Here is a 22,220-nt window from a genome sequence, read left to right as displayed (position 1 = left end):
ACTGGTTTTTGTTTTAATATATTCAATCCTGGGTATAAGTTTTTCTGATATTAATATGCTGAATTCTGTAGAGGCCTGGACCAAGAATGCAGAAGGTCAAGATCCCTCAACTCTTCCAATGGTCTCCAGACTAACACCAAAAAATGTGGACCAGGAATTGTCTACTGGACTGTGCCATGCTACATATATCCAAGTTTTTATAGGCTCCTAGGGTCAGATCATGCTTTCTGGACACACAGTGTGTAGGCTTAGAATAGAATTTTGATTTTTCTATTTCTTTTTAATCATGCTGCCTCCATATATTAGAGCCTATAAATTTGTGTAGTCATGATATTTTCTTCCTATTCTTGCAAGGAAAATATACAATACCATATACTAATTAAATTTAACAATTCTCAATTCTGTAACAACCACTTATTTGTCTTTTCTATTCTCAACCCCCAAATTTAATAGTCTAGATATCAAAATAGTACACTATACTTGTACGCTTCACATTCATCAGGCTAAGGAACATGTCTTAATGTAAACTGCAATGTCCCATACCAGCAAAGTGTGTTGTGAAAGTGAATTGTTCAACAAGCTAATCCTCTTTTTTAAGCCCAGGGCAGACCATCTAAGGCAGAGATCTCATTAACTCTCATATATTCTTGACCCTGACCTGGGTCACTTGGAATTGAGATATGAAAGTCACTAGGACCCAGATTCTCAGCATCAAAGATTTGTTCCATCACTGGCCTACCAGTTTATAATGATAATGGGTAACATGTACTCAGTACTAATTTATTTGAAGCAAAATAAATATTTTTACTTTGAAATCATATGTTCTCCCTTGAGTAGACAAAATGTTACATTAATCCTGAACGAAATCTGCCCGGTACACTTAGACAGGAGAAGACATAGATTTTTGTTGTGAAGACAAAATATCCAGAGTTGGGTTAATGTGTTGTAAAAAACAAGCTGGTATCTGGAATATTTTCCATGTTCTTAGAAGATGATGAAACATTGATATTCTGGTTACATAGCTGATTTGTAGGGAAGAATGGTCAGAAGCGTCTTAGTAGAAATTGAATGTGGTTAGATAACATTGTCCTAGGAAATCGTCCTTCAATCTTCTTAGACATGTTTTGAGAACTTTTCCCTTCTATGATTTTTCTTGTTTGGGGCCAGGTCAACACAAGAGAGGAGGCACTTCTACAGTACTGTATGCTAAGCATCATCAAAGAAATGCAAACAAATCCATCAACTCTGAGAACTTCACTCTGGAATTTGGGTCAGGTCAGTGAGTTGATCAACTATAAATTATGAAGCATATTCTCATACCATAGCACCCAAAAGGAAAGCAAAACATTTGTCAGAATAACAGAATTGGGTCCACGAATGCTGCTAGAGACGAGATTACCTCCTACTGCCTTTACACTGACATGGGTCCTGATGTCCACAGAACCTTGGCAGGAAGGAAGCTTGGGAAGAAGAAGGTAGACTGCAGAAAGTAAAGCCCTGCCTGTGGGTAGGAAAAGACCAAAGTCACAGTCTTGAAAGAAAAGTGAGTAGTCAAGGCTTGGAAAATCTAGAGCAGAAGCACCTAAGTTGTGTCCACATTCAATTAGGCCCCAAATGTGTCCTCAGAAGAGAAGTCTAGAGACCATGGCAGGAGGAGACAGGTGTGTGACCAGAGGACTCAATCTGGGAGTATCGATCTTGTGTTAGATTGTGTGAAGTCAACTTAAGGAAGGGTAGAAACTTCACGATTCACAAATCTTTGGGATTCTGTTGTATAGTTTAGCCAAAAATGTTTTCACATGAAATTTAGAAGATACTAGAAAACAGTCACCACTCCACTTGGAAATTGATTGCAATCAGACAATGAGAGGCAGTGATCCACAGATACACTGGTGGTCACCAGACTTGGGAGTCCTGTCCCTTCTACACCTCCTGTCTAGTTTATTTTTCCAAATATAGGGCAAAGAAGTCAGGCCACTCCATGTGCTTAGCAGTGCACCTAAAGAAGTGGCCCCACTTGCTGCCCACAATTTCCTCAAAATTCAGTGCCTATGAACTTCCTCTTTCCTCCCCCTTCATGGTTCTATGGGTGGCCTAACATACTCTGATCCTCTTAAGCTCCTGCCACACAGCCAGCTCTGCATCCATGCCACAGTAATCCTAGATGATGTATATCTCTCTAATGTGTGTCTGCTCCATTCTAGATTTCTTCTTTCTCAATTCCTCCCACTTATATAAGGTTCAATTACTATTGTAAAGCCCACACATCAAGAATACTTTTAGTGGCTTGGTTTTATTGATGAAAACTAATAATTTTTATTGCCAGAAGTGGGTCCAAAAATAAAAGTCTGTCCATTGATTTCTGAATGGGTCTCTGCTCTGTCTAGATTTATTGGGGTCAAATCTCTTGAAGAAGAATACAAATACCTGTAGGAAATCTGGTGCTGCAGCCAGAAGAGGAAGGCTTGATATGGGTGAGCCCATCTATGCAAGATGTTTCCCATGAACTTCCAGGACCTACCTGAGTCCAAAAGTCAAGGGGATAAACTTTCTTACAGTTATTATGAGATCTCTACTGGAGGAAAGCGGAGCTATGTTAATGTTTCATCTATTCACTCATGGTTCACTCTTTTGGTCAATCACCCATTCATTTTCTGTAAAATGGGCTTTCTCCTAGTGCCAGGCCCTAATGCTGGTACAAGCCACAGGCACAGCCTGAATCTCATGGAGTTAAAATTTATTTGGCTGAGAAAATAAATACACAAAGATTGGAAAATTCCAACATTGCTAATTCTACTAAATAACAAACACATGACACTTTGAGAGTATATGAGAGGTAATTGACCTCAGCTGGGACAATGGGAATGGCTTCCCTCAGGAGAAAAAAAATGGCGAGATCAAAGGCACAGGTAGAAATTAGCTGCTAGAACAAGGAGAGATGCATGCCTGAGTCAAGAAAATAGCCATTGAACTCCCTCTGAAGGGAAGTAATGTGGCCAAATGAGAAGCTCACAGCATGGCTGGAGCTGAGAGTGGTAGAGGTTGAGGGAAGAGAGATCTTGCGGGACATTGTGAGTGACAACCCATCCGGGAAGCCATTCTGAAAGATAGAGACCACACGAGGGTTGGATCTAGGGAAGAATCTTGGGGAGATAAAGCAACATGGTGCCGGGGGAGAAGGAGTCCAAATATATCTGAGATTCAATTCATGTTTCCTCCTGGAGACCTTCAATTCAGGTGGAAGACAGGGAAAGTCACAGCTGGGAAAGCTCTGTCTCTACCCAAGAGGATAGCTCAGAGGTGACACCAGAGAGCAACGTTGGAGACACCATCTTCTGATGTCCTGGGATCCACTCGCGCATGATTGAGAATGCCTGCAAATGCACCAGACATGAACAAAGTTCACATTGTCCAGCTCCACAGGACTCTGAGTTTATAGGTCCAGAGAACTCAGTCAAGAGCACTGCTGAGCTAGAAGTGGGGTAGGGGAGGTGCCTTCCCTGCCTTTATATGCAGATGGTCATGCAGCATTGAAAAACAAGTGCTGGCACAGAAATAAACAGATTTCTGGGAGGGTTAACCACTCCAGTGTTAGAAGGAAGTTATCTGTACTCGATCTGGCTACACTGTTGCCACCAGGGACCTCTCCTTTGCTAGTGGTATCAGCAACAATTGAGTAAAGGTTCAGCTTCAGGCCCAGTCCTTGGTCTTGTTGCTACCAGTACAAGCCATCATGGTTCATATCCTGGGCACATGTCAGTCTCACGCTCTGTCTTCATTCAAGAACCTGGATCTTTGGGGTTTGAATAGTGCCAGCATTCCCTGGACCTGTAGTCAAAGAGAAAAATGCCAGAGTGACAGATCTAGTTGAGAGGATGGTACTGGTTTGAAAACCATGTGAGGGCCCTGTCCAAGAGTCATCTGCCCAGAGGAGACAAAGCACCACAGAACACAACTAGCCCATGCTCATGGAAAGGGCAGGATATGAGAGAGGGTCCTTGATGTATATGAACTGATGACAGGAAAGAGTGCTCTCTAGCAGTCATCGGAGACCTCCTTCTCTCTGACTTGCCCTCAGAACCTTGTAAGTAGGAGCCATGCTCCTTGTCCAAGGATCAAATCCAAATGGACACACAAAGGAGCATCTTTGAAAGAGACGAATTCATGTGTCTAAATTGAGCAAGTTTTACAAATTTTTTCAACTTTTTGTAAGTCCATTATACTTTATTCCTATGATACTATAATTCCTCAATAATATACTTGTTTTAATGATTTAAATATTTTTGAGGTTGAAAATCTTAGGAACTTTTAACAGTTCTGTGTCCCAAATACTCCTTCAAAGTATCCTTTCCTAATTTGCTGAAGTGGCCTCAATCTTGTTAACATCCTTCTGTCTATATTGATTCTTTCTGGCATACATTTTCAAGTCCTGGGACAGCTCTTCAGAATTTGAGCAATTGTTAGCTCTGTTTTCAGTGAATTCACTGACAGATGGGACTCCTGACGAATGTAGCCAGAGACTTACCTATTCACCCAGAGTACTTGGTTTTCATTTTTGGGCCAAGGCCGCAGAGGGCAGAACCACCCCAGGCTGGTGAATGACCTCACTTTGTGTAGGTAATGGCTGCCCAATGCTGCAGATAACATATTGGCCAAGGGTTGCTGAAGTGTGAGGAACTTGGGAGGGGGAGCAGATTCCAGGTGAGGAAAAGGTTCTGATTTTATTTGAGACATCATAATTCATGGCAAACACCCCTCATGCACAATGCCTGCCATTATTTTATTAGTAAATAAAAGAAGCTGAAAGACTTAGCTTGTTGCCGAGAGCTCCACATTTAGAAGGACTCCAGACTTGGTTTAATGTTCAGTTTTTAGGATCTTCAAATTCATAACAGCGTTTTCACAATGTACCCACCATAGGTTATGTCACTTGTCCTGAGTACACAATTTTGTCTCAGATTGCGTTTATCACCTCACGTGCTCTTCCCTTGGGCTCTAAGTCTCAGCATATATGAGGTTTAGGGCAAGGACACAGAAATAAAGTCAGAACCAAGGGCCAACGGTGCTGTCACTTATAAGCAGGGATCCAGCAAGTCAAGTGTGGGTTCGGCATCTGTGCCCAAGACTCTTCTGATCCAAGACACGGAGGAATACATTGCATAGGAGACTGGTAGCCAGAGCACTTGGCGTTTCCAGCTCAAGGCTCAAGTTTTATGGTTTGACACTGGGGTCAAGGTCAGGAGAATCATTCTCCCTATGAGGTATCATCTTTCAATAAAGTATCACTGCTTGTGGTTTGCTTGACACTAGCACAATTGGCATGTGAACACAAATCCGAGCCCAATTCTGAACATTACTCAAAATAATTTCTTTAAAAACCTTTAATTCTTGGGCAAAAGACATGAACAGACACTTCACAAAAGAAGACATTCGAGCAGCCAACAAACACATGAAGAAATGCTCAACCTCACTAATCATCAGGGAGATGCAAATCAAAACCACACTGAGATACCACCTAACTCCAGTCAGAATGGCAATTATCAACAACTCAAAAAATAACAGCTGCTGGAGAGGGTGTGGAGAAAAGGGAACACTTCTACACTGTTGGTGGGAGTGTAAACTAGTGCAACCTCTGTGGAAAGCAGTGTGGCGATTCCTAAAAGCTCTAAAAATTGACCTTCCATATGACCCTGCAATCCCCCTACTGGGAATATACCCTGAAGAACACAAATCACTCTATAAAAAAGATACCTGCACACGTATGTTTATCGCAGCATTGTTCACAATAGCAAGAACCTGGAAACAACCATGCTGCCCATCAAAAGAGGACTGGATTAAAGGTACATATACATGATGGAATACTACGTAGCCATAAAAAAGAACAAAATCATGAATTTCGCTGCAACCTGGATGGAACTAGAGTCTATAATACTGAGTGACCTCTCACAAAAACAAAAATCCGAATATCACATGTTCTCACTCATATAATGGACCTTGAACATCCAATGCAATACTATGAGAAAATGACGGATGGTACTGGGAAACTATGGGGGGGAGGGGGATGGGATTAACAGTAGCAAATATCTGTCGGGGGATGGGAAAACACTTCTTATCTACAGAGTACCTGAATGAAACGTCATTTTACACCTAACCCTTAACTGTACCCCACAAAACCATAATAAAAAATACTGATTAATGAAGAAAAAAAAACAACAAAAAAAAACCCTTTAATACTTGTCAAAATTTGATTACAAAATACTTTGACTGAGTGGAAGAGAAAACAAATCATGAAAACGAATGCACAAATTTTGCAGACATGGCCTCTACTAGCTGGAATGACCTTTGGCTGTCATTTCATCACAAAATCTATCTTCTGATAATATTGTCTCTAATGGGGATCAGGTATCTCACATGGATTTACCCTCTCCCCAAATCATAAATCTTTCCAGGAGCGCCTCCTTCTCTTGAATATTTAACTATGTACTAAACAGAAAAAGTTTTGATGGTTAGAGGTTATAAATTTCCGCTTAAAAAAATACACAAGAGAAACTAATCTGTAGTGATAGATGTATCACTGGGTTTAAGGGATAAAGAGAGGCATTGCATAGTGGCATGAGGGAATTCTGTGAGTGATGGAAATATTCTATATCTTAATAGGGTGCGGGTTATGTGGGTGTATACATATATATCGCTCAAGAGCTACTGTTTTGTTCCTTGAAAATGTGTAAAGCTTACTTCATATGATTTATGTCTTAATTTATTTGATTTTTATATGTCTGAGAAGATATATTTGAGGTAATCATGGGATATTCTTTAATGATGATAAAGTACATATTTCATTAACTTCATGTAATGAATTAGCAGGCATATATGAATCCACTTCTGTGACTTCTGAGTCCTCAGCTTAAGATTCCTAGGCAAAATGTGTCCATATTTGCCTTTGCATGTGTGGAGCTGTGGAAGAGGCTTTCTGAAATTAACAAAAGATATCCAGATATTAAGATTCCTGCCTTAGGTTAGGTTCTTTCACTTTTATATTTCGTGTACAATTCTGTAGATGAATGATAATTTTTATGCTCATTTTATAGATAAAATCTAAGTAAATGTATCCTGTGAAATATTAGTCTCAGGCCTTGATGATGTGGTGTTAGCATGGGAATCATGGCCAGGTGTCATGGATCCCAGTCAGAGTTCATTGTGTTCCCTGTTGTCTTCAGGATTAAATCATTTCTTTCTATAATTTCATGGAAATTAGTAGGTCTGATAAGGACGCCAGAAATATCATTCTTATTTTGAAGGTAGGCATCTTTCTTCATGAAAAGGAATTGTAACATAGAACTGTAAACACAGGACTTAGTGACAGAGAGACCAGGGTTATAGTGCCAGCACTGCATCCTAAGATCTACCAACATAATGTGGTCAAGTTATTTAACCTGTGCGCCAATTCCCTCATGAGTAAGATAAGAATAGCATTTGCACCTTAAGGCATTTTCTAATAGTTACATTTCCAAATAATCAAAATTTTGCAAATGAAGGACTATTATTTGCTATATCGTAATAAATGATGCAATTGTTTTTTTCTGAATCTTATCCTAAGAACAGAACTGAACTGTGACCCTGCATTAGTGCGCTTAGTATTCTTCAAGTAATCCTGTCATGCATGTAACAGATGGTCTCACGGAAACAGTGACATATTATACATTTAATACTCTAGGATTTCAATGTGGTGTGCAGATAGAAGTTAATATTATACATTATAAAAGAAGAAAATCCTGCTGGCAGTGGATTTGCCTAGAGGATGAGAATGGACGAGCCTAGAGGACATTATGCTACTTGAGTAATCGAGGCACAGAATGACAATTAGTGCCTGATTCTGCTTATGGGACATAACCTAAATTTGCAAACCTGTTGAAATAAACTCTACAATATTGGTTTTCAAGGGTTGGGGAGTGAGAATGGGGAGTTGATATGTATGGGCATAAAATTTGAGTTAAGCAAGATAAGTCAGTTCTAGAGATTTGCTGTGCAATATTGGACTCTAGATGATGATAATGTAATATGCAGTTAAAATGTATTACGAGAATAGGTCTCATGATAAATGCTCTTACTACAATATTACAAAAAAGAAAAACTTGCATAAAAAGGGTAGGTAGCCAAAGAAGGAAAGTAAGGGGAAAAATTGGAATATTGCACAATTCCAACACTGAGTAAACTCCATTGAAGGAATAACAACAACTTAAAATGCAGACCTTAATACTGTAAAAAACAAATGAAACTTGCTTTGGTTTAAATTTGTTTTCTTATTCTGTTTCCATTTTCTGTATTAAGTAATGCAGTCAGTAGTACAAAGAAGAGAGCCCAACAGTGCTTATTAAACAAACAATAAAATAAATTATCAAGCAAGAATAATCCTGGGTAGTCTTTTCTTTTTTTTAACATATTTTTTATTTAAAAATTGTGGGGTACAGTTAAGGGTTAGATATACAAATATGCATTGTGCAGATACCCTTGTTGATGAAGTGTGTCCCCCCATCCCCAGACAGATATCAACTACCATTAAACCCACCTCCCTTCCCTTCCCTACCTCCCCATAGTTTCCCACCACTGTCAATGTTTGTCTTATAGTATTACTATATTGTTCAAGGATCACTTATGTGTGAGAACATGTGATACTCAGATCTCTTTCTGTGAAACAGCACTCAGTATTATAAATTCCAGTTCCATTCAGGTTGCTGTGTAATTCATGATTTTGTTCTTTTTTATGGCTGCCTAATATTTCATTGTTTATATGTACCACATTTAAAAAATCCAGTCCTCTTTTGATGGACAGCATGGCTGGTTCCATGATCTTCCTATTGTGAACAATGCTGTGATAAACATAAGTGTGCAGGTATCTTTTTTATGGAGTGATTTGAGTTCTACAGGGTATATGCCCAGTAGGGGGATTGCGGGATCATGCGGAAGGTCGGTTTTTAGAGCTTTTAAGAATTGCTGCACTGATTTCCACAGAGGCCACACTAGTTTACACTCCCACCAACTGCGTAGAAGTGTTCCCTTTTCACCACGTCCTCTCTAGCATCTGTTATTTTTTGAGTTATTGATACTGGTCATTCTGACTGGAGTTAGGTGGTATCTCAGTGGAGTTTTAATTTGTATCTCCTTGATGAGTAGTGAGGTTGAACATTTCTTCATGTGTCTGATGGCTGCTCATGTCTTCTTTTGAGACGTGTCTGTTCATATCTTTTGCCCACTTTGTAATGGAGTTTGTTTTCTTGTTTTCAACACATTTGAGTTCCTTGCAGATCCAAGATGTTAAGCTTTTGTCAGACACGGAGATGGCAAATACTTTTTCCCAGTCTGTGGGCTGTCTCCCTGCTCTCTTGATGGTTTCTTTGTCTTTGCAGAAGCTTGTCAGTTTAACAGGGTCCCACTTGTCTAGCTTATCTCTTATGGCCTGTGTGTTTTGGGTTTTGTTCAGGAATTAGATGCCAGTTCCAATTTCCATAAGGGTGTGTCCTGAATTTTCTAAGGTTCTTATGGTTTGAGGTTTTACATTTAGGTCTCTGATCCATTTGGAGTTAATTTTTTTGTATGTTTTTTCTTTTTTGCCTCATGGTAGGTTGCTTCAGGTACAGGACGAATGAAACTTGCTGTGAAAACTTCCCTAAACTGCCAACATCACCCCCTCTTCCCTGACAATTTGCCACTACTGCCATAGCATTATAATGGTTCAAGTTCCATTTATGAGTGAGAACATATGGAACTCTGTTCTTTGTTTATGTGATAAATCACTGAGTATGATCGACTCCAAATCCATCCAAGTTGCTGCAAAGTTCATGTATTAGTCCATCTTTATGGCTGCATAATATTCCATTGTGTATATGTACACATTTTTGTATCCAGACCAGCTTCGATGGGCAACACGGTTGGTTCCATGTTTTTGCTATTGTGAATAGAGCTGCAACAAACATACGTGTGCAAATATCTTTTTCGTAGAATGATTTGAGTTCCTTTGGGAATATTCCCAATAAGGGAATTTCTGGGTCATAGTGAAGGTTCATTTCTTGTTCTTTCATACGTCACCACACTGTGTTACAAAGATGTTGTACTAGTTTGCATTCCCACCAGCAGTTGAGGGAAACTTCTATGGGAAGGAGGGACTTACGTCATCAACAATGGTACCTGCATGATCAATGTTTATATACCTAACCTTGAAATGTGCCCCACATCTTTATAATAAATATTTAAAAAATATATGTGTGTGTGTGTGTGTGTGTGTATCTCCCAAGAGGCTATTATATATACTCACATAAATGCAAAAACAGTTTTCACTGGCTGCCTTACATGGAAATGCTTTCTTAGAATATTGCAATCAACTCTATACTTTAGCACATACTATATTTCACTTAAGAGATGAATACTTTATTCTGTACAATAAATTTTATTAAATATAGAACACCTTAAAAAAACCTACACAGTTCCTTTGTGGTGTTGCTGGAAAACCCTCTCAACTAATTCAGCCTCCGTGAAAGCAAAAACATGGCCTCCTCCATAGTATACCTACAGTGCCACAATTTGCACCTATTTTTTCTAAATGGAGGATGAATGGAAATGCTTTGACTGTAAGTTATATGTTCCTTGGTCTCATCAGGAAGAGTGTTCGATGATAACATAAGAGTCATGAATTTGCCATCCTGTTAATGGAGACATGGCAAGAGAAAGCCACATGAGAAGAAAGATATACAGTGTGGGAGGCAAAGGGTGTAGAGTGTTTTCAAGAATCTAATTCATTTATTCATATTGATAAATATTGGCTGTACATATTTTCAAGATATAGGTGACACTTTCATACATACATATAATTAAATCAAGGCAAGAGGGATGCACAGCTCCTGAAATATTTATTTTTTATTTACACTAGAAATATTTTAATTATTCTTCTCTAGCTGTTTGAAAATGTTCAACTAATGTTCACTACATCACTCTCTCGATCTATCAAACAACCTGACTTGTTGCTTCTTTCTAAGTGAATATGAGACCCAGGAAAGCTGTTTTGCTCAAATCTATAAATGACAACATAATCTTTACTGAGTGTGACTCTGTGAGCATTAAAGAGATCACAGACAGAAGCAGCAGAGAGTGTCAGGGAAAGGCCTGTCAGCCTAACAGGGCTGAGCACCTTGGGATGGCAGCACCACCCTGAGGGTCATTTTCTGAGTGGGGGCAGGATGCTTTTGGCATCTCCTTCTGAAAGTGGCCTTGTCCAGTTACTCTTCTTAAAGGTCATCTCCTGCCATCTTCACCCTATGACTGGACCAGACTGTGTGACTCCTCCTAACTGCACATCCTAAACAAAGGTGGAACAGGTGGAGTACACCACCCAGAAGCCCATGGCATATATTATAGTCTTCTATCTGCCCTGTCACTTTCCTAACAATCATTTCCCAGCCCTGCGGCCCCAGCCCCTTGACTTTCCACAGCCCATGCAGAGGCAGAGAAACCCCCTTGGTGCCAACTGAGGCTTCTGGCACCCCTACCCATAACTGGAGTGCAGAGTCTTTGTTTAACTCCACATGTTCACAACCCACTCCATGAATTCAAACCATTTCCCTATTACTCCCTAATGCCAGGGATCCTCTTCAGCTCTCCACTGGTGGGCCATCCTCCCAACCAGCCAGCCCCAGCGTTCCCTGTAGCAGTGTAGAGCCATAGGCCTACAAAGTGGTCAAAGGTTCAGTCTCATTAATTGACACTTGACCCGATGAGCTCAAGTTTGTCCAAATCTGCAAAAGAAATAACCAGACCCCACCCCCAGCCCCTGAAACCTCCACCCTCTCTCACACACACCCTTTCTATGCTTTCCCGGAAGGGTGGATTTAGCTTTTCAAGCTACCCTTAGACAAAATGGTACATTGACCAACATTTTGTTTCCAAATAACCAATTGTTACATCATTGCAATTGGTATCTTAAGATGGAAGAGCAGAGCTAGAATAACACCCTAAATGAAATTAAACAATGTGATGATATCAAGCAGATACATCCTGGAAGCACTTGATTCCATGACTCCTTTTGATTAAAAAGACCCATATTTTAAATATTTTGTATGCAGGCAAATTATTACTGAATTTTAGATAGTGTGTTTTTGAAGAGGAGTTCTATTTTTTACACATTTGTGTTATGTGTATAATGTATGTATGTATTTATAAATTCATAAATTCTTAATATAACAACTCTGTAAGCTATAACTTGGGCAGATTGAGTGGTCTGAAATTATCTGTCACTCCCCAGAAATACCTATGAGTTCCACCAGTATCTCATAACCTGTTAATAAATACAACCCAAACTTTTTTACATGGCCGAGTCTCCTCAAGAAGACACACAGTCATGCACACTCACACATACAAAGAGAGCACCTTTCAGTTGTCAAGGTTAAGCACAACTGATTTTTCTTTCATATTTATAGGTTCATATCTGAGATACACCTTTGATGTTTCCAGCCCCAACAAATCACTCTGTATGGTATATAGAAAACTGTGGTTATGGTGAAAGCCTTTTTACAGGGTCATAAAGCTAAATAAATATTCATATAATTCAATATTTTTGTTCCAAATGAATATTGCAAATTCTTGCTTTAGATGAACTTGGGCACTTTGGAGTACTGGTCAACAATCTTGCAAAACTAACCTCTTATTACACTGAAATATTAAAAAAAAACTTCTTTGTCTTTTGATTAAGTGTGCATGACGGTCCCTAAAATTACTTAAGTTTACAGTTGCAGATACGATTTTAATGACACTAGTTAATGAGTTGTTTGTGGAGAGAGTTTTTCTTGGTAGAGTGGTCAAAAATAAGGTATAGATTCTTCATAATTAAAAAGAAGTAGCAAATGAAATAAAATATAAATCAACATTTCTATTTGTGCTTGTCTGTCTTGAACAAATGGGTCTTGTGGTAAGTAGTCTAATTCTGTGAAATTGTTTGCTTAGTCCTGACAGGGCACTTTGGAATTCTGATTCAGTATCTTGCTATGGCTTGCTATTTAGTTGGCACATTTCTCACTGGTACTTTTTAAAATTTATTCCAGGAGAGTCAGTTCCTAATTGGTAGCTAATGTCAGGGACATTATGGAAAGGGTAAGGTATATATACATATAACTATGGATAAACCCAAACGCCTGGTTTTATTTAATACAACAACCAACAATTTAAGAGTTGATAAAGGCAGAGTCCTTTATACAGGGGTGTTCCATAATGATTCCTAGGACTTAATACATAATTATCTAGGAATTTGGAATGAGTTTATGGACACTGAAAGCATTGTCAATATCCAGAGCCTTTGCTTTATACCAAAGCAACAAATTTTTTAAAATAATCAATTTGTATGACTTATGCTGATATTGTGCATAGATAAGAATAAGTTTAAACTAAAATGTATATAGCTTCTGATATAGCTTTATACTAGCAACAAGTTTATAACTTCAAAGTGAATAAGCTTCAAGTTTTGAAGTTAATAACTTTCAAATGCTGAACATCTCTTTTCACATGGCCAGTGTGTTAAAAATCCTGTATTTCTAAGCATAATTGTGTACCAAGTATTGTGCAATGCCATCAGAAGAACCTACTTGGCAGTAGTGTGTTCAAGAGCTAGAGGAAAGGACACTTGCTTGCCAGGAGAGCAGCATCAGGGATTCCTCTTCTTTGAGAGGACTTACAGCTCACATGGCAGCTTAGGTCTAGTCTGAAGCAATAACTCACATCAAGTTGATGCAGAAGCCGCCCTGGCCTAAAGCTTCTTTCCACAGAAGAACCAATATCTCTGGTTACAACTTACAGACTCCCGCATGGATGCCCCATACATGAGTTACCACAGTCAAGGAAGCCAAAAGTATGGCACCTCTTTAGATGCTTGGAACATGTTTATGGTTCCTTCAAGATCAGAGTCAATTGATCAACCAGGAGTCATTTTTACCATAAGTAAGATTGCCTGGTAACTGTTGAGAAAAAGCATCTTTATTTGCTTTCATGATAACAACTAGGAGTTTAACTGAGTTAACATGGGTTCTAGTCATGCCAAAAAGGAAATATTATTGCTAAATTGTTGCTCACTAACGTTGTTCTTATCAAAATATGGAGATTGTCAAATGCACCTAATTCTATTTATAGTCTCTCTTTTGTAAAGTTAGAAAGGAAATTGAGCTGGTTGTTTAGTAGCCATCTCAGAAATTCCACAGGTAATTTGAATTATAAAAGATATTATAAGTGTTAGATTATTCTCAAAGCCGAGATTTGGGAAACAGTGTTGAAAAAAGTCATAAAGATAAATTGGTTAGAAGAAGAAAGAATACTTGTTTTGGCTGCTCACATATCTTGGTCAAAACAGTATTGAAATATAACATGAGTTAAATTAATAAACAAAAATAATTTTAGTTCTTCCAGAAATGAAGAATTACTGTTGGTTTTTGGGAAATAACAAGTGTTCCTGCTAGACAAGATGTCTTTCTGCTTAGTACAACTACAAATCCTAGAAATAACGCACAAGGTAACCAAAGGGGAACTCTGGAAGGAGGAGGAGTAAGTCGGGTTATTGCAGCACCCTGTGCCTGGAGGAACATCATAGCAACAGGGCATCTTGCATCTTCCCAATCCAACAGAAAGAAGTGACACTTACCTGGTATTTCCCAGTTTCCAAAACTGGTGATAGATGGCAGCCCCAAGACACTCATTTCTCCCCTGGATAAAAAGTCTTGCTGACAACATCAGGTGAATTGGTAGCAACAGCAGTTGGACTGATTGACCTCACTGTTAGTAAGTAGTAAAGGGTACCGAGCTGCTCTGTTTTGCAGGCATGACAGTTCTTTCTTCTCACCCTAAAGACAATGAAGGCTGATTACAACCACCCAGAGAATTATAGGCACAGAAATATCTCTTCCTGGAAGTGCTGTTTGTCTTTATAGGTCTGAGATTCCCCTTCCAGATGCAAGGCACCTGGCAGCCAGATGGCCACAAAAAGGAGATTCCCGCTAAACAACTCCCCAGCCGAGGAAACCCAGGAAGTGATATCCCTCCTCCTCACCTGCAGGTGCCTGCTGGATCTTAAGGCACCGGGAAGTAGGTGATAACACAATATAAGAATCGGACTATGAATCCTCTTCTTTTGTGCCAAAGCATTCCTTCTCCCTTCTAGGCAAAATGAGCAGTCTGTCCTATAGACGCTACCTTGGACACTGAGGCAACAAGAGCAGGGGAAAGCAGGAGCTAAAGTGGTACCGGATAAACCTGGGAGTCTCTAGTAATATTACAAGTACTCTGAAAAGGAAATTTTCATGAGAACGAACAGTCAAAAAACTAGGCTAGTATCTGGGTGCAAAACCTAAACAAGATATGACCCTGCTAAAATGGGATTCAAATAGGACCCAGAGTCTCCCAGCATGGTAGCCAAATGTTCAGGATATAATAGAAAATCATGTGTCATATCAAGTACCAGGAACTTATAACTTAAAATAGAAGAGATATCAAATGACACAACCACTGAGAGTCAGATATCAGAATCATCTGACAAGGATTTTGAAGAAGCCAGTTGGTTTAAGCAACTACAAGTATTTTCATCCAAATGACAAAGTATAAAATCTCAGCAAAAAAATTATACAAAAAATGCATTTGAAATTATGTAACTTAAATAGACAACAGAGATTCAAAAACTCATTGGATAAGCTCAGTTGTAGAGTTTCTATGATAGAATGCTTTCAGTACAAATCTGAACAACATAAAGCAGGCTGAAAAAAATAAGAGTCTCAGAACTTTGGAACAGAAATGAGAAGCTAGCATTCGTATCATCAGAATTACAGAAGGATGTCAGATAGTGGTATGGAAAAAAACAGTTGTCAAAAGCTTCACACGTTTTGGAAAAGGGAAGCATGAGGACACAAGAAGCCATTGGAACATGAAGTTAAATACAGCTATATAAATGCACACTAAGATGATTTTATACTAAGTTGGCCAAGAAGTTAAAAAAGAAAAAAATATACACCAATACACATTATAAGTAAAATTCTAAAAACTAAAGACTAAGAAAATATTATGGAAAGCAACCAGAGAGAAGTAGTTGCATTATTCTTAGAAAAACACCAATTCCAATGACAACAGCTTTATCTTTCTTTTTTTAATTTTGAAAATGTGGGCTACAATTCAGGGTTAGGTATACAAATGGTTATCACTCAGGTACCCATATTGAGGAGGGTACATCCTACTCTCCACTAGCAGTTTCCCACTACTGCCAATCCCACCCATCCACTCACTCTCCCCCATCCCCCTGACAGCAGTTTCCAACTACTGCCGATCCCTTAATCCCTTTCTTTCAGTATGATGATAATTCTTATGGTCAGCTTATGAGTGTGAATATATGGTACTCAGATATAACAGATTTTTCATTAGGATCCACGGTTTTAATGAGGAAGAGGTACAGTGTGTTTCTTCAAGTGCCAAAAGAAAGTACCACCAATTGTAAATTCTTTATTTGGTAAAAGTATGCTTCTAAAATGAAGCAACAACGAACACATTCTCAGACTAAAAGAAACAAGTAATTTGTCACCACCAGATCTACCCTTAAAAATGGGCAATGGACATTCTTCAAATAGAAGAAAATGGTAAAAGAAAGTATCTCAGAGATTCACAAGGGGAAAAATTAATTTATTGGGCATTAATATGGGTACAAACAATAGTATATTCTTTTACCCATGAGTTTTACAATCATATGTGATTTTTAAAGCACACCTTAATATAGTCTGATAATCCAGACCATGATATTGAAAGGTGCAGAATGTAAACGGACCTAAATAAAGGTACCCTTGATTCACCTAAAGTGGTAAAATGTTGATACATAAAGCAAATGTGTTTATTGTAATACCTAGAGCAGCCACTATGAAAACTATACAAAGAGGTACATGAAAAAACACTATGAATTAATCTGTGAATGTAATTCTAACAATATTCAGAAAATCTACATGAATGTAAGAAAAAAGAAAGAGAAAAATGAGATCTAGAGGAAACAAATAGAAAATAAATAATTGAAGGATCAGACTTAAACTCGAATATAGCCATAACTCCCTTAACAGTAAAGGTTGTGTTAAACATAGGGGAGAAGTCTTACCCAGGCCCTGAGTGTGGGCGCCAGGTTAGCCAGAATACCTCCCTCACCATATATCAGAGGAGGCACTCAGGAGAAAAGCCATATGTTTGCAGGGAATGTGGGTGACACTTTAAGTATATGTCCTCTCTCACTAACCACAAGAGGATTTACACTGGGGAGAGACACTTTGCACGCGGAAATATGGACAAGGCTCTCACCAGAAGATACCCCTTATTCTATACAAGAGGACACACTTGGAGGAAAAGCCCTTTGTGTGTCCCGAGTGTGGGAGAGGTTTTTGCTGGAAGGCATCACTCCTCCAACACCAAAGCTCACACACAGGAGAAGCCCTTTTTGTGCCTTGAGTGTGGTCATGGTTTCAGGCAGCAATCAGCACTCCTCAGTCACCAGGTCACACACTCAGGGGAGAAGCCTTATGTCTGTGGTGAGTGTGGGCACAGCTTTCATCAGAAGGGTACCCTCATCAGACACCAGAGAACACATATAAGACAGAAGCCTCACCCCTGCACCAAGTGCAGGCGAAGTTTTAGCAAGGTCACCTTCACCGGACACCAGAGGACACACAGAGAGAAGCCTTAACCTGAATGTGGGTGTTGCTTTGGTCAGAAAGTCACCCTCATCAAGAACCACAGGACACACACATGGTAGAAGCCCTATCTGTGCGTTGAGTGTGGGCATGCTTTTGACTTTAAGTCACTCCTCACTAGATACCATAGGACACAACCAGAGGAGGAGTTTTAGTGGAAAGGATGTGTAGGCAAGGCCTTGGCCAGAAGTCACATCTTATCACTGACCCGAGAACGTACTCTGGGGAGAAGACTTGTATTTGTTAGTGTGGACATGGCTTTGACTTTACGTCTGCCCTCAGCAACATCAGGGGTCTCACTCTGGAGCGAGGCCATATGTGTGCAGGGCATGCAGGCCTGTCTTTAGATAGAAGATGCACTTGCACTGACCAAGTCTGTGGACCAAGTCTTGCTATCAACTCCTACCACAAGAGGTGTTCTTCCCTGTCCTCCCCTTCCCTTCCTTTCCCTCCTCTCTTCTTCCCTGCCCCATTCATGCTCTTCCCTCTCCTACCCTCAAGAGTGTGAAGCAGGCAGAAATCATAGTAAATCTTCCAGTTTCCTGAATGGAATGGGGAAAATGTGTCTCTCTTTTATTGATCATGAGATAGTTGGTTTGCAGTTTACTTTCTATATTAGTAATGTGTCTTTGCTATGGCTGCCACAATAAAGTACTCGATTCTGAGGGTCTTTAACAGCAGAACGTGGTTCTCTCTTAGGTTTGAATCCCAGAAGTCCCAATCAAGGTATTGACAGGTTGGGTTATTGCTAAAACCGCTCTTCTTTCCTTGCAGATGGCTACCTTCTTGCTGTGTTCCCTTGAGGCTTTTTTTTTTTTCTTTTTTTTTTACTGTGATCTGCTTTTCTGGTGTCTATTCCTCTTCTTTTGAAGGATATCAGTAACTTTGGATAGGGCCAAACCTTTATTACATAATTTAATCCTGAAACTTTCTAAACGGCTCTATGTTCAAACACAGCCACATTGGCGGATGGGACTTCAACATACAAATTTTTATCAGAACACTATTTTGTCTGTAACTCTTGACCACAAAAATTCTACAAAATTATCCAAATCCTAAAGTTCTGGTTCCATTTTGCATAACATTTTCTTCAGTTTGTTTCTCTCCTTTCATATTTTACACTAAGCACAAGGAGAAAACAGGCCACAGTTTCATCACTTTGTGTAGACACTTCATATGATATTTTGCACTTACAGCACTTAGAGTGACTACATTACATAAAACACTAGAACATAGTTGGAGCAAATACTTTGCAACTATATAGCAAGGATTCCAGTTTCCAGTTACTTTTTCCACATTTCTGTTGGAGACCTCACCAAAATCAGCTTTAACATCTATAATCCTACAAACAGTCTTAATTGGCAGTCCTGGATTTTCCTATTTTCCAAACTCTCCTAGTACCTCCAAATTCTCCTAGTCTCCAATAATTATGCAGTTCTATGCCATGTCCACATTTTAGGTTTGTTACAAAACACCCTATTCCTAGTACCAAATTCTGTGTTAGTGTGTTAGGGCAGACTTAAGGAAAACCAGAGTGAGTGCCTTAAGGAATAGAACATTTATTTTTTCACAGTTTTGGGAGCTAGAGTTCCAGAACAAGGTGTTGGCAGGATTAGTTTTTAATAAAGCCTTCTCTCCATGGCCTGTAGATGGCTGCCTTCTCTGTATCTTCACATGACCTATTCTTTTTTTTTTTTTCCTAATAATTTATTCACCTTATATTGGTGGCTTTTAACTTTTATATTTACTGTGCTGTCGTTTAAAATAATTTTCAGTTCAATTTCCCTTATTCATCCAGAGATTTTTTTTTAAATTAATCAGTATTTTTTATTATGGTTTTGTGGGGTACAGTTAAGGGTTAGGTGTATAATTATGTTTCATTCAGACACCCTGTTGATAAGAGGTGTTTTCCCAGCCCCAGACAGATATTTGCTACTGTTAATCCCACCCCCCCCCATAGTTTCCCAGTACCGTCAGTCATTTTCTTATAGTATTACATTGGATGTTCAAGGTCCATTATATGAGTGAGAACATGTGATATTCTGATCTTTGTTTCTGTGAGAGGTCACTCAGTATTATAGACTCTAGTTCCATCCAGGTTGCTGCGAAATTCATGATTTTGTTCTTTTTTATGGCTGCGTAGTATTCCATTGTGTATATGTACCACATTTTTTTAATCCAGTCCTCTTTTGATGGGCAGCATGGTTGTTTCTAGGTTCTTGCTATTGTGAACAACGCTGCGATAAACATACGTGTGCAGGTATCTTTTTTATAGAGTGATTTGTGTTCTTCAGGGTATATTCCCAGTAGGGGGATTGCGGGGTCATATGGAAGGTCAATTTTTAGAGCTTTTAGGAATCGCCACACTGCTTTCCACAGAGGTTGCACTAGTTTACACTCCCACCAGCAGTGTAGAAGTGTTCCCTTTTCACCACACCCTCTCCAGCAGCTGTTATTTTTTGAGTTGTTGATTATTGCCATTCTGACTGGAATTAGGTGGTATCTCAGTGTGGTTTTGATTTGCATCTCCCTGATGATTAGTGAGGTTGAGCATTTCTTCATGTGTTTGTTGGCTGCTCGAATGTCTTCTTTTGTGAAGTGTCTGTTCAGATCTTTTGCCCATTTTATAATGGGGTTGTTTGTTTTCTTCTTTTCAGTACGTTTCAGTTCCTTGTAGATCCAGGATGTTAAGCCTTTGTCAGACCTAGAGTTGGCAAATACTTTTTCCCAGTCTGTAGGCTGTCTCCCTGCTCTCTTGATGGTTTCTTTGGCTTTGCAGAAGCTTGTCAGTTTAATAAGGTCCCATTTGTCTATCTTCTCTCTTAAGTCCTGTGGGTTTCGGGTTTTGTACAGGAATTGGATGCCAGTTCCGATTTCCATGAGAGTATTTCCTTCCTTTTCTAAGGTTCTTATGGTTTGAGGTTTTACATTTAGGTCTCTGATCCATTTGGAGTTAACCTTTGTGCATGGGGATAGATAGGGGTCCTGTTTCAATCTTCTGCATGTGGCCAGACAATTTTCCCAGCACCATTTACTGAATAGGTTCTCCTCTCCCCATTGGTAGGTGGTGGGGGCTTTGTCGAAGATGAGTTGGTTGAGAAATTGAGGTTTTGCTTCTGGAATCTCAATTCTGTTCCATTGATCTATATGCCTGTTCCTGTACCAATACCAAGCTGTTTTGATGATTGTAGCTTTATAGTAAAGTTTGAAGTCTGGTATTGTGATACCACCTGCTTTGTTTTTTTTGCTGAGGATTGTTCTGGCTATTCTTGGACGTTTGTGTTTCCATATGAATTCCTGTGTTGTTTTTTCTAGGTCTGAGAAGAATGTTGTTGGTAATTTAATGGGTATTGCATTGAATTTGTAGATTGCCTTAGGTAAGATGGACATCTTCACAATGTTGATTCTTCCGATCCATGAGCATGGGATGTTTTTCCACTTGTTCATGTCAGCTTTGATTTCTTTGAGCGGTGTTTTGTAATTTTCATTGTAAAGGTCTTTCACGTCTCTGGTTAGGAAGATGCCAAGGTATTTCATTTTTTTTGTGGCTATTGTGAATGGAATTGTGTTTTTTATTTGGGTTTCTGTTTGTTTATTATTGGTGTAGAGAAATGCGATTGTCTTTTGTACATTTATTTTGTATCCTGAGACTTTGCCAAAGGCCTTTATCAATGTAAGGAGGACTTTGACAGATTCTCTTGGGTTTTCAAGGTACACCATCATATCATCTGTATAGAGAGATAACTTGACTTCCTCTTTTCCTATTTGAATACCTCTGATTGCCTCCGCTTCTCTGATTGCTCTAGCCAGGACTTCCAATACTATGTTGAACAGGAGGGGAGAGAGTGGGCATCCTTGTCTAGTTCCAGTTTTCAGGGGAATTGGTTCCAATTTTTGTCCATTTAGGAGTATGCTGGCTGTGGGTTTCTCGTAGATGGCTTTTACTATTTTGAGGTATGTTCCCGTATGCCTATATGTTCAAGGGTTTTTATCAAGAAGGGGTGCTGGATTTTATCAAAAGCTTTTTCTGCATCTAATGATATGATCATGTGGTTTTTGTTTTGAAATCTGTTGATGTATTTAATTACATCTATGGTTTTACGAATGTTGAACCAGCCTTGCATGCCAGGAATGAAGCCTACTTGGTCATGGTGGATGATTTTTGAGATGTATTGCTGAATCCAGTTTGCTAGGATTTTGTTGAGAATTTTAGCATCTATGTTCATCAAAGATATTGGCCTGTAGTTCTCTTTCTTTGTTGGATCTTTACCTGGCTTGGGTATCAATGTGATGTTGGCTTCATAAAATAATTTGGGGAGAGTTCCATCTTTTTCACTTGCCTGGAATACCTTCAGTAGGATTGGTATCAGCTCCTCCTTGAATGTCTTGTAGAATTCTGCTGGAAAGCCATCAGGACCAGGGCTTTTTTTTGTAGGAAGTTTTCTTATTACGTAGTCGATTTCTTTGATTGTTATTGGTCTATTAGGG

General features: G+C 39.2%; 1 pseudogene; it reads left to right on the top strand.

Moving 5' to 3' along the window:
* The first annotated feature begins 1,039 nt into the window (after nucleotides 1–1,039).
* Nucleotides 1,040–18,146, top strand: LOC103269907 (annotated as a pseudogene).
* The last annotated feature ends 4,074 nt before the right edge of the window (nucleotides 18,147–22,220 follow it).

This window comes from Carlito syrichta, unplaced genomic scaffold (genome assembly GCF_000164805.1).
Source record: "Carlito syrichta isolate Samal-C Ts95f unplaced genomic scaffold, Tarsius_syrichta-2.0.1 Scaffold309631, whole genome shotgun sequence".
Classification (NCBI taxonomy): Eukaryota; Metazoa; Chordata; class Mammalia; order Primates; family Tarsiidae; genus Carlito; species Carlito syrichta.
The sequence above is the reverse complement of the archived record's forward strand: the minus strand, read 5'-3'. Positions and strand labels throughout refer to the sequence as shown.